Here is a 12473-nt window from a genome sequence, read left to right as displayed (position 1 = left end):
AGCACAGTTTCTCACCCACATGAACAGTCTAACCATAAAACTTGATATTGAAAACAGAAAGAATTACTGGATGTTGATCTTCTCAAATATACTCTAGAAAACAAAGAAAATTGTTCAGATGATAGACTTATGAAGCTTAACACCTGATATCTGGAAAACACCACACATAAACACATATAGACAAATAAAAGGAAATCACCAGTAAGCAGGGAGTAACACCTTGCTCTCTTCAGATAAATGGTTCCGTTTGAGCTACAGCAGCTTACTGAACCATGAAGGTAGTGAAGCAGTGCACATAATTCATGTTTCAGGCCATTAGAATGAATTGAGTCTCCACAACTTTATAGAAACATCATCTCTTTAGCTCCATTTAAGCTACGTGCTCAGCCTGAGTGAATGCAAACAAGATCTCCAGCAAACAGCATTTTTAAAAAGCAATAAATACTCTCACAGTCTTAATTTTAGTGATAGTTTCTTAAATGATGCTTTCAGGTCTCAGGAGAATGTAAATGGCATGAAATGCAGTAAGGACAACTGCAAAAAGTCCATGCAGCAAGTAATGACAAGCAATGACTGCTCCTCCCAGGGAATGGACTAAATCATCAGACCTGCAGAAAAAGTGGACCTTGCACTCTCACCAGTAATTCCCACCTCTCTTCAGAAACAGAAGCATAAATGTATCACAAGTAGCCTAACATGATTGTAGTTTCTCAGGCTCTGATCTGGACACCTAAATAAATGCATAAACACCTCCTTGTTTTAGCTCATTTTAGTGAATAAGAGGTCACCCCGATCAGTGAGCTTGTTTAGATGCTGTGCTTCTTGTCTTCACCCTGACACCAAGATTATTCCTTACAGTGTTGGTTGCTTCTGTATATTTACAGACCGTAGCCACAGCACTTCCGGATGCACTATAAACAATAATTAGGCTTTCATTTTGCCACATTTTTCACAATGGCTTCTGATTCTTGTTACAAGATTGTCCTTAAGGCGATTCTTGATGAGACATTTGGTGAGGAACTGTAATATTGATACTGTTTTTCTTGTTTAAAAATATTCCATGGCTGTGGAGTATCCAGGTGGCACTTGAGAGTGTGCAGAACCCCTCTGCTGTTTGTGGGGTCATGTTAGAGGAGGCAGTCAACACTGGCATAGTGCAGGCTAGTGGCAAGAGCAGCAGAGTGATACTTTTTAAGGGTCTAATTCTGTTTTCTTAAGGATTAGCTGATGTAGGCAAAAACACTTATCCCCTGTGTCAGTTTACCTGTGTGCAAAAGGCTTGCCTTGTGGGGTGTTCTGAAAATTAAACCTATTTACACACATTGTGGCATCCTGGAAGGAAGATGCTGGAGAAGTATAAGGAATTAATTGGCTGTGCTCTATAGAAGTAGCATTACCCCATAAGAGTAGATCATGCAAAGTTACCTCAGAATTACTGAACAGCAGGAGGTATTTGCCACACAATTTCATTAAGAACTGCGGGTGTGACTCTGGCATGTGGGATGATGTAATGAAAGCTTGCAGGGTCCCCCATGGCATGAGAAATAAATGCCTTAGCCTAAAATTGTGACTTCAGATTAAAGTGCCACATGCAGTTATTTGGTTTCAAAAGTTACTCAGAATGAAAACACATTTATTAGAGTAAGTGCAATCTATATCTGATAAATGGGAACACATCTGGTCCATATCCCTGATACAAACCCCTCAGTATTAATTATATTGATGGTTAAAGCTGAGGAGTGAGTTGAACATTATTTATAGTGATCTTTGCTAAGTAAATCATTTTAAAAATGGCTTTCTAAATGTAACATTTCCCTTTTAAGAAGCCCTACAGAATTAAAGAGGCTTTACAATGGAACATGAAACATATTGCAGAGGGAGAGACAGAAGCTTGCTTGATTAATGCGCACGATTATCAGCGATGCAAATCACTTTCACTTATTAAGTCTTGTTTAATATCCTAATGAAGGCTTCCTGAGCAGATTTGATAATTCCAGAGAAAGTGACTGTGAACTAATGCCCTTTCAACATGTTGAGAATGAGCAGTGCTATAAAGAAAACCTCATTTACTATAATTCCCACCAAATGTGGTATCCTTTTCTAGACTCCTACCTCACAGCAGGAGACAATTAACCTTTTCGGTGCCAGAAGTGATTCCCAACATGTTCCAGCTGTGAAGGCCAGCAGGTCAGGCGTGAATGAAGTTTACCTTCCGCTTTTGGTCTGAAAAACCACAATTATGCAAACATGTCAAGAAAGCCCTGAGCAACTCTGGGCTTTCACGTGGGTTCTGTCAGCACGTGCAAATGTGCTTCTTACCTTAGAGAGAAGGGGCCTGCATCAATTCAACAAGGCAGTGTGCCTCTCACAGGGAATGCTGCATATCGCTCAAATTAATTTAAAGCAGGGCTTTCTGAATGCACTGCAACAACACAGAAGATTCCCTCACTGAATAGCTGCGTAATTAAACTCTTGTTGCTTCTAAGCCTGTAACAGTCATATTACTGTAGTTGTGATGGTCTAATGATAGAAGAGAGTCAAGGTGTGTTGTGGGAGGCAATGCCTTTTTCCATAGACCTCACCTCACTTTTAAATTTGGAAGTGATGGGAAGTGATGGAAAATGGCACATTTTCCCTTTTCCTCCCTTGACCCTGTCCACGCAACATATGACTTAACATCACCAGACTGTTCCAGAGTTAGGGCAACCACACCTATGCACAGTGAAATGAGCCATTAATGCCGTGGGTTGGAAAGCCCTTAACATGTGGTGTGAGCTGGGAGCCTGCGTGCTCAACTCAACAGCTATAAGCCTTGCCTTAAACCATGGCCTTTCCCAGACAGAGCTGCAATTCAGTTCTTTGCAGTTTCAGAGATTTACAGATTCCCCCTTTAATTTAAAAGAACAAAGCCAATGTCAAAGATATAAAGAAATAGCTTTGATGAAAAAAAAAAAAAATCAACTTGTGCTTATCTGGAGATTTTCTACAAAAAACAACACTCATAGTTAGATTTGTTTTTAAAACAACCAGTCCCCTGGGAAGGAAGCACCTGAGGGGGAAAAATTGAAAGGCAGCAAACCCTTAAGAATTTTGTGAACATTTTTATTAGATCTGTATTAGGGCAAGGAATATAGATTGGACTGTATTTTTAGACATGTTCAGGAAACACATTTTCTAATCCACATACTCATATAAGACAGGCTTTTAATATAGATTTATAATAAATACAGTTTGGTGGTACATATCTCCCACGTGACTGAGAGCTGTCATATAAAATGAGACTGTAGGACTGGATTTGTATCTTTATTTCTGTGTATAATGAATGAGAACAGCATTTCAGATAACTATAGGTGACATGATGGATCTCAAATGGATAATCACATTTCAGCTACTAATATAGTAACAACAGTATTAATAAAGATACTTTAAGAGTTTCCTTTGTTAAAAAGAACAGGTACCCAAGTTGTATCCGTGTCAGATTGAGAGGGGATTTTACACATCTGCAGAAACTATGTAAAAGCAAAGCACAGGGAAAGCATTTCAGTATATAGCTATAGCGTATGTTTAATTTAAGCATAGAAAGTAGTTGTAGCTGAAAAGCCCATGTGGGCTACAAGACTGAAGAAAATGTACATATGTTTTCGACTTTGGGATATCAGCTGAGGTAGACTGAACCACTACAGTCAAAAAACTGTTATACATATGTTTGTTCCTGTACGTGCCAGTGACATTGAAGTCCTGTTTCACATGAGAGAAAACTTTTGGAATTCCTCAAGGCTTCAGCCAGAACAGATGTCACTTAAAAAAATATCTAATATCTGGTCAAAGGAGAGGGGTTGCTCCAAGTCCCCTTGTCATATAAATTAAAATAGAACATTTAAGTAAAACAAAAAAAAGGAGAGATATTTTAGTCAGTTTTGCTTCAAAAAGTGTAAAACAGTGGCTTTTTCCTCTTTTCTCTTTGATAAGTGTTTCAAAATAGGAGTTGTCAAAATTTTTTTCAAGAGAAATGAAAAAATATTATATCCAATCCATATCCAAGTTATTCTTCTATCCAAGTTAGTATAGAAAAAAAAAAATGTTATTTTTACAGCCTACTTCTTGAAAATCCTTCCAACAGCTGTTGCACATGCACTGGCAGAAAGAGAATAATAGCCATAGAGATACACACAGCATAGAGACTAAAAAGGTGTAACTGGAATAACAGAGGGGAAACTAGAGGGGAAATGAAGCTGAGGACTGAAAGACAAAGTACATTTGGGGTGATATATGTACTAGTGTTATTTGGTTCCTAGATAACAGGCATAGGGACATGCATTGCTAATTCTCATTAGCAGCTGGCCCTGAGGCTGTCACTGTCCCTCTCTGTTACTGACATTTTCTTGTCTTTGTAACCCCTATATTACTGTAATATAATTGGCTTGAGGAAACCCTTAAAGATCCCTGAAGTAAGTAGTACTGTGTATTTGTGTGCCTCTAGATGGGGTGTCGAAGGCAGGCTGCAGGCTTTATAAAAGATAGAGGTGTATCAAAAACATCTTTTCCCCTGCCTTAGGACAGCCTGTCTGATGGATCTAGCCTTTTTGGAGCTCCTGCGAACTGAACTCCCTAAAGCTAGTAGCATGTTTAGTTGAAGTTCTCCATCATACCTGCTCTCACAACTGGTGTGGCCACATCTGAGTGGGATGTAGTGTGCACTGACAGCTCTACTGTTTTGGTTAAGCTGTGGATTGACTGTGCAGTAACATCTGGAGAATATGGCCAGGTCTACTTCGGGGGAATGCTGGTGTGCTTCAGCTAAATCAGTGTTCAACACAGTTTTGTTCTAAGAGTGGACAGTCACATATGAAATGTGCTAACTTTCAGTATTTGTTTCATAAACTAACCATACATCTTGAAAGAAATAGAGGCATGAGGCAAATCTTACTACCGGATGAATTGTTTCTCCAGTATCAACATTTATTAATGTTCATATGCCAGCACCTCACTTTTTGGAGGCAGTCCTGTCGAGATAGGCTTTCTCCCTCTTTTCCATGTTCTTTGACTTCCTACTAGAAGCACAAAAGGGCATTTCCCTCTAAGCTGATCTCATGCACATGGCCTATATAATAAAAAGGGCTGCTCAGGAGAGTGCTCCTAAAAGATGGGTATCTGTTTCCTTGCCCCAGGCGTTCAGCATGTGTAAATATCACAGAAAACCTACACCTTTAGCATGTACAATCATTTAGTAGCCACTATGAGCAGTCATAAGTAAGCAAGTGAAACACAACACTGAAAAATATCCTAATTTTATGTTCCACAAAGCTATGAAATAATAAACTCCCCTCCCCCTGATTCCAATAAAGCACTTAATCATTAAAGAATAATTTCCTTTGGAGGTAGTAAATTGTTTGCAAGGGGTAGCAATAAATATGAACCTCCTGTAGATCACAGTTTCTAGGTTGCTGAGTGACTTAAAAGTATTGCTGGTGACCAGTGTACTGCCAAAGTAGGCAAGTGGTCCTGCTGCAGAAATTACTGTCATAACTGACATCTGTCCCAATTATACAAGAAGAGAGGCCTTGAGCTAAGGGGCATGGAGTCCAAATTACCCTTTTAGCTACAGAGGTGTTTGCTGTCTGTCCAGATTAAGGCAGTGTTGGGATGTTGTAGAGAAATCACCATTCGTCCTGTACATACTGGGTGAATAAAGAAAGGAGTCTCCATGGATACTAATCCACCATCTTTTATAACACTAACCACACTGTTCCTTTCTTTCTTTTTTACCTTTATGAGTATACTGTATTTCTGCATATTTTCAGTTCAGCAACACTTTGTGTTTTAAAGCTCATTGCACCCAAGCAGATAAACACACTGTGTTGTAGAGATTGGCTCTTCTTGTTGATCTTGTCCTCTTTTAGTATGAAATCATATAAGCATCTTCCTCTTGGACAGCACCAGCTTTTACTAACTATGAATATTTAGGAAGACTTTTAATGAGTCACTACTATTTGCAAATTAAAATCTCATCTAATTCACTGAAAAACAGAGTGAAACATCGGTTGCTTCAAAGCAAATGTACCCTTGACCTTAGCGTGCCCAAGATTGTATATAGGCTGTTTATAAATACATGTGTTTGTTATCAATAATCCCAGCCTATTTGCTACAGAGGCTGAAATAAATGAGTGGCAAGGCACTAGATGATAATGATACGTATACATACAGATAAATTAATTGCCTAAATTGAGATTAAAAGAGAGTAAATTTCCTAGATGAACTGTAAATTTCACCACCCACCTGTGGGGTGTGTAAATATAGATATTGGGTGGGAAGCGGGTTTTATTTTACTACTGACGTGATGCAGTGATGAACTCTGACATGTTTCTGACTGTGGTTACTTGATAAGTGTAAGATGTGAAAAGCCAGCAATAACACTAGATGGTATCAGATCTCTAAAATAATATGTGTTTGAAGGTGTTAGGTATAAATATGGCAGTACAAAAATAAAAACAGACAAAAGTATAGTTCATTCATGGAGGGAAAGAAACATCAGAGGAAACATCTTTCTTTTTCTGTAGACTTTTAACAAGGAAATTGAGAACTCAAACCCAACAACTTTAAAATTATGTTTAATACTCTAGTAAAGCCAAGTGATATGCTGCCAGAATTTTAACAGGAAAAGCTCTGGAGAAGTGCTCATCCTTAGCTGCTGACCCTTATGATGCTGCCTGAGTAAGACCATTCTCTCCTCATATTTGCCTACAGACCAGCAATTATTGTCCTTCTTCCTTATTCCCACTGCCTTCGCTGCTACTGCCTGTGTGCAACCTGGCCAGGGCTGTACCTAAACAGAGGGTGATGTTAGCCAGGGTTCTCTCACATCTCTTGGTTCCAAAGGCATGTGGAAAAAGCTGTAAAAAATAATTAACAAAAAACAAACAAACAAAAAATCCTTATGTTTTACCTTGAATCATCAGACTACATGCAACCATCTTTTACTTGTCCAAATCAGTAAAACTTTATTTGGGCCAAATCACTTTCAATTACTTGTTCAACCAGGTGTCATGTGTTTCCAGCCAAGATTCCACCAGGTGCTTATGTGTTCATTTGCCTTCCCTTGTTATCCAGGGGGATGGATCCTCTTGTGAGAAGATTTTCTAATTCTTTCTGGTTTTGGGTGGACCAGGATGATATACTGTTACTTTTCTGCATTGTGTTCTCAGACTCTCAAAAATATGTGCGATGACTTAGAGCTTCAGACCCAGAGCAGAAGGAGTATATCTGTTCCTCCATCAAGAGACCACATTATGCAGAGAAGTGAAACTGGGTCAAATTTCTGGGCACTGTAAGTTATAGCAGCTACTTTGAAGTAAATGGACTTAGACCAATTAACACCAACTAAGTATCTGCTTTGCTGAATTCCTGGTGAGTGTGAGAGGGCTGCCTAATGAGACTCAGTGGAGAAGGAAGGGATCTAAATAGGTGATGGCCAACCCATCTACTCTGCTTAAAATTGTTCTAGCTGATAATATTGTTAAGATCAAAGACAAGAAGCAGGATATATCACAAATGCTTTGGGCTTGGGGAATCCTAGGGAAGAACTGTAGGCTTCCCATCTCCACTGTCCCCTGCAGCTGCCTTTTCCCCTGTTACAGTGTTGGAAGTCCCTCTTACTTCTTACAAGCAATGCCTGTGCTTTCTCCTGCCCTCTCTTGCATTGCTTCAGCTAGAAATGGGCATGAGCATTTCCATTTCTCCTCATCTCCACTGATTTTGCTCTCCCTAATGGCAAAGATGCAGGGGTACAAGGGAGCATGGATGATGTGTGGATTCTGCAGGGGGTCAGGCCAAGATGTTTGGTGGTAAACATGGATTACGGAGATCTCAGATTACTATGTTGGACCTCTTAAAAAAATATACTGATTATCAGAAAGCGGTTAGTATTTTCTGGAAAAAGAGATCCTTTAAAGTGTTTCTGGTTCAGCACCCAAGAGCAGAAGGAATTTTGTAACCAGTTGGCCTCCTTGTCTTGTGCTGGTGTGAACAACTGCTCCTGGAGCTCAGCTGGGGCAGGTGGTGCCAGGCAGCAGCCTTGGGAAGCCCTCTGCACAGGAAGCTCAACATAAAAGCAAAGGCGGAACAGGTGAGTAATAAAAAAACAAGGCAAGCCCATGTGCCTTGCAAATAGCAGTACCAAAAGGTTATGGCTGTCAGAGCTTTCACATTAAAGTTACCTTCCCTGAATCAGAGACTTGGTTCAGGATGTCTCTGAACCGTTACCTGGAGTATGGACATGGAAGGGAATAGAAATAGGAAAGTTCCCATATCAAATGCCATCTTGTTGCTTTGACCAGTCACCTTTTAAATATTTATGTTTTATTTTTATCTGCGTATTAGTGAGACATTATTTGTGCACAGGCTGTTAAAAACAGTTCTAAGGGAAACACACTTCCAGCTGGTTTCCTCCTGTTTTCCATCTGCTGTGTGTATGTGTCTTTGGAGGCATTTAACTGTTTCTTGTCATGGTAATTGGTATTTTTTCAGTAGTGAAGGTGGGAGGGGTGGAGGAGAGAAACCCTAAGGCATCTGTGTTTGTGCTCACTTGATCTAAAAGAGATTATCCTGGTTATTTCCTAATAAACATTGTGTGCTTTAAAAAAATGGGGTGGGACAGGGGAAGGGTATCAAACATCAAGAAACATTAAGTTTTTAAGAGTTAACTTCTCTAAATTGTATCTTTGTATTCTTCTATTTATGCATCGCTACTCTTTTCCCATTTAATCTTAAATATGTAAATCCTCAATTTATCTGGAATTACTTAGTGAAAGGCTGATGTGTGAGTGTGGCAGATTATAATATTCCATCGCCACCCCTGATCCTCTTTACCTCTTATTCTTTTCATAGCAGATCAAAAAAAGCTGTATGCGTGCCACAAGAATATATTATTTTAAGAGACTTGGACTTAGAAATTGATTTCCTTGATGAGGAAAGGAAAAGTCTCCTTCTGACCTGAAGGGTCACTTCATAATCCTGTCACTCTACATCAAAAAAGCTTTTTTTTTTCTTTTAGTAGAAGATGAGAATATTTCTGAAAAGGAATTAATTTTTCAGATACAGTGAAAACGATGACTTAAAGAGACTTAGCAGATGATAGAGGGCTGTCCTATTCAGAATACATCTCCTGTGATTAGAACAAGCTCCGAATATATTTTAGGGTCAGGCAGTTTTAGATGGAGATTGGGATTTGTACTTTGGGATGAAACTGATCTTATATTTTTATCAAAGTACTTAAGGTTTAAGCTGTAGTCTTCCCTTTTTTTTGCAAAGGGATTTCACTGTTTTTTTTATAATGGGGATTGGTGCAAGCAGCCAATAATTTCTATGTATGGATTTTAGTTAATAGGATGTTTGAAATGAAATTACTTTCATCACCAATAATTAGGTTCGTCTACTAATACTTTTTTCATAGTACTTTTCTTACAGAAAGCACCTGATACCAATGTAGACTTTCATAATCTATTTTATTTATGTAATTACTGAATATGTCTTAAGGAAATTCCTTTAAACCATATGCTTAAAAAGCAGCAGTCCCAAATATTGTTATGCATTAATAGCACGCTGCTGACATATGTATGCACAATACACACAGGTGCATATACATACATGTCTGATCACATGTGGAGACATATGAAATGCAGGGTTTATATATATATATATTTAAAAAACCATTATGAGACATAGAGTATATAACATTATTTAAGATATATAATACAATGCATAAAACATACAATATTACTTTAATATTTAGTAAACATTTTTGTATATAAGTATATATAAATTTTACATTGTATATTTTATATATGTAACTAATAATTATAGGAGTAATCAAAAACTATGACAAGAGGCTCAAAACATTTTAAATAGCTTAAAAGCTTTTGTGCAGGTGCACTATAAAAATGGAAGATCACCGCTCTGAAGTCAGAATTATAATTTGTTTATACAGTGATAATTATTCTATGATCCCGTATATCATATGTATATCATATATAAAGAGAAATGCAAATTTCCTTTTTGCAGATAAATTGGCTATTGTCTGGACTAATTGCTGGTCCGAAGGCAGCAGCAAAATATTGCCCACTGGTAAATCTGTTCTTGTGATGATGGCATGGGGTCCTGAAGCAAAAGCCATTATTGAATAAATAAAAAGATTTTTTTTTAATTTGAGAACTATTTTACCAGGAGAATTTTTCTTTGTTTCGCTAGGCTTTTAAAAACTAATAATTTATGAATATTTAGTGAAGGTTGCTAGCTTCTGTGACTGGCTGCATTTGGAGATCAGTAGATAGCTGTATCGTGTTTAGGAGCTGCAAAGCCCAAGTAAATCTGTAGCATGAGCTCTCACTGGTGATTCCTGAATGAGTCTGGCCCCTAAATGCTGATGATAGCTTCAAATTGTAACCAGAGGATCCCGACTTCTAACTTGGGTTGAATTGAAAAGCAGGGTTTTAGTCTAATAATCTAGTTTAGATTTGATACTCCCACAGGAATCTGGCGAGAAGAGCTGGTACTTTTAATCGTGTTCGCTGTGTTCAAGGTAGCAGAGGTCTGTGAGGAATTTGGAAATGTGGCCAAAATCCTAATTTGAATCTAAGGACTGCCTCTGTATCTAAACCAGATAACATACCCTTTACTAACAGAGAGTATTTGCATGAGTTTAGTTTTCTGAACCTTAAAAATATAACTGTAAATCTTCGTAGAACTAAAATGCAGGGAAGTTGTGAGCTCCTCCAGGGCAAAACAGGAAACAGGAAAAATAATACTTTCACCCAGGGAAACACAAAAGCTGGATGTGCCCCGGTACCTGCTTGGGGAAAGAAGCGTTCAAACCAGGGAGTCCAGAGGCAGTTTTCCACTCTCAGCCACGTCCTACGGAGCTGTTCCAAAGGCAGAGCTGCGTCTGCTTAATGGATGGGAGAAAAAAAAATCCCAGGGTGAAAACTGCGCTTCTACCCTGGGATAAATGGAGGGAGTTCTGGCTTGCTTACTTCTATGCAATCTCTTGCAGTTCTTTTTAATTTCACAAGTGCTAGTCGCAGTCTGTTTTGAAGTACTCGTGTAGGCTGGGATACGGCCCCTTCCCCCTCGCCGGAGCCCCCCCATCTCGGGGTCCCTTTATTCGGGATGTCAGAGCGCACCCATCACCATGGCACTCACGTGCCCTCCGCCAGCGCGACGAACAACGCGAGTAGCATCTGTCGGGGCCGCGCGTCCTTTTTCCACAGCCGCCCCTGAACTCGATCCACCCTGCCCTCTGCCTGACCTCTTCCCAAAGCCTCTAGCTCCCCGCTGCCCGGGTGCCCTGGCTCAGCTCTGCTTTTCAAACTATTGCCCTTGGAAGTGCCTCCCCACCCTCCGCATCGGCTGCGAGACAGAGCCGGCAAGGAGCAATCTTGCCACGTGAACTTCCCTTTGTTTTTCTTTGCGCTTAAGACGGACCGTCTCCCTAGTAACTTTTGTGGCACTATATGCGAAGGAGCTCATTATGTAAAACATACATTTTCCTCCCTGCTAAAACTCCGGGGAGCGCTGCTTAGAGCATTTCAGCGGCTGCACGTTATACCGGGATATTAACTCCACCACAGCCCTCTATTTATCAGCTCATACATCACTCCACCGTAGAGCGGCTCTAAAGACTGCTGAAATACAAACTTACTGCATTTGATCCCAGCAGAAGCTGGATGCAGCTGCTCTCGGAGCCAGCTCTCAGAGCCGAGCCTTCAGAGCTTTTGTACCTATATTTGATCAAAGGCGTTAAACCCCCAAGTACAATGCATAAATATTGTAATGTATTGTGAAAATAAAACCACCCCACCTCTCAGGACTGAGAAGCTTAATGGCTGGAAGTGGTGCGGTGGTGCAGGATTTTCCTATTGTCTCAGCAGAGGGGAAAAAGTTGACTTCGAGAATGATTTGCACATACCAGTTCCCTGAAAAGAAGAATGTGGGGCCAGTTCCATAGTTTCCAAATGAAATCTAACCTTCAGCCAAAAATTGAGCTGTCCAGGTTGACAACATTCAGGAAACTGTGCTTTTCTGGAGGGATGACTGCAGTGGCAAAGATAAACCGGCAGGAAGGTTTCTTTGGAATGATATGAATTTAATGAATCATATCCACATAAAAAAATTCCCAGCTGGTCTTAAATTTCAGGGAGATTTAAGTGATAAAAGATATTTTCCCTGTCCCTTTAGATGTGTATTAGAGATGAGAGGCCTTAGATAAGCCCTCCTGGGAATCAAGCTTTCCTTTTTCTTTAATTTGTTTTAAAGAAAGAAAAGAGCCAGGCATGCTTCCGAGTCTCAGATGGGTATAATTAGTTATTTGCTATTACTGGACTTTTAAAGTTGTCTACTCCCACTCTTTTTATATTAAATAATTTTTTTTTAAAACCCAGGCTAATGACAAATTACACAGCACACCTCCCCCCTCCCCCCCC

The sequence above is a fragment of the Athene cunicularia genome, assembly GCF_003259725.1.
Source record: "Athene cunicularia isolate RWA chromosome 3 unlocalized genomic scaffold, athCun1 chr3_part1, whole genome shotgun sequence".
In the NCBI taxonomy this organism is placed as follows: domain Eukaryota; kingdom Metazoa; phylum Chordata; class Aves; order Strigiformes; family Strigidae; genus Athene; species Athene cunicularia.
Note: the sequence above shows the minus strand (reverse complement) of the source record.